Source organism: Gavialis gangeticus, unplaced genomic scaffold, assembly GCF_001723915.1.
Source record: "Gavialis gangeticus isolate Ggan-Ray unplaced genomic scaffold, GavGan_comp1, whole genome shotgun sequence".
Classification (NCBI taxonomy): domain Eukaryota; kingdom Metazoa; phylum Chordata; order Crocodylia; family Gavialidae; genus Gavialis; species Gavialis gangeticus.
The window spans coordinates 4,821,361-4,823,187 of NW_017729020.1; positions in this window are offsets into that span (position 1 = coordinate 4,821,361).

The window sequence follows — 1,827 nt, forward strand, 5'->3', positions numbered from 1 at the left end:
CATGTATTACCTAGCTAGGCACCTGGGGGAACAAGAGATAAAGTAGGTGATAGTAGCAGGAGCTCTGTTAGACTGGGAAAGGAGCAGGAGTTTTTACAAGATGACTGAACCAAACACTATCAAGTGAAGTGAAGGGCAAGGGGGGAAGAGACTGGGTGGGCAATGAAGTGCTGCTGGCTCCAGGATTGTGCTTCATGTTTGTTCGTTTCCTCCGTTCATTTATTCTTTCCTTTCCTGGTCAGACTCGGGTGTCTAACACCCCTTGGCTTCTTTGAAAGTGACTTCGTCAATACTTGACCCTTGTTACATTGTTACCCTTGGCCATTTTTATGCCACCCGCCTATACGAAGAGTCTGGTGTTTCTTGCGAAGGCTGAAGAGATCTTGGTCCCTCAGTCTCTCCTCGTCGGGCCTTGCCTGCAGGCCTCTGACCATACGAGCAGCCTCCTCTGAACCCTCTCAAGACTCTCCGCATCCCTCTTGAAGTGCGGCGCCCAAAACTGTGGCCTGACCAGTGCCGCATAGAGGGGAAGCATCACCTCCCTGGATCTGTTCGTCATGCATCTGCTAATGCATGATAGAGTGCGGTTAGCCTTGCTGATTACTTTGTCACATTGACGACTCACGTTCATCTTGGAGTCAACTATGACTCCAAGATCCCTTTCCGCTGCTGTGCTGCTGAGAAGGTCCTTCCCCAGCCTGCAAGTGTGTTGGTGGTTCTTGCACTTGTCTTTGTTGAACTGCATCCTATTTTGTTCTGCCCATTTTTCCAACCAGTCCAGATCTGCCTGGATCTGTTCCCTACCCTCTGGTGTGTTAACTTTGCCCCATAATTTGATATCATCTGAGAACTCGGACAGGGTGCTCTCTACACCCTCGTCCAAGTCACTGATGAAGACATTGAATAGCACTGGTCCAAAGACGAAGCCTTGCGGGACTCCACTGCCCACATCTTTGCAGGTCGATATCGACCTGTCCACCCCCACTCTCTGGGTGCAACCCCCTAAGCCAATTTTCCACCCACCTGACCATGTAATCATCTACATCACAGCCTGTCCATTTATTTACGATAACAGAATGAGATACCATATCGAAGGGCCTCTTAAAGTCTAGGTACGTGACTCCTGTGTCTAAGCATTTTGTGACCTGGTCATAAAAAGAAACAAGGTTAGTCAGGTAGGATCTACCTGCAATGAATCCATGCTGATTTCCCTTCAGCGTTATTTCCCCTACTGGCCTCCCACAGCTGCGATCCTTAATGATTTGTCCCAGAGTTTTCCCAAGCATAGAGGGGAGACTGACTGGCCTATAGATTCCCGGTTCTTTCCTCCTCCCCTTCTTAAAAATAGGGACCACACTGGCCCTTTTCCAGTGCTCTGGGACCTGACCAGAGCACCATGAGTGCTCGAACACCTATGCCAGCAGCTCTGCTATGACATTGGCCAATTCGTTCAGCACCCTTGGATGAAGCTCATCCGGGCCCGCTGATTTGAACACATCCAGCCCCTCCAAGTGCCCCTTCACTAAGTCTGTGCTAACAGTTGGTGGGCTGGTGTCCCTCCTATGTCCATCTATGATCCAATTGGGAGATTTCTCTTGGTCTGTGTCTAGGAATACAGATGCAAAGAACTCATTGAAGGGCTCAGCTTTATCCCCCATCTCTGTCACCAATTGCCCTAGTTTGTCCTGCAGCGGTCCTATGCTACCCTGTGCCTTCCTATTGCTCCCTATGTTCCTGTAGAAGGACTTTTTGTCGTCCTTAATTTTTGTTGCCAGCCTAAGTTCGAATCCTGCTTTGGCCTTCCTGATTCCCTGCAAGTGCGAGCCA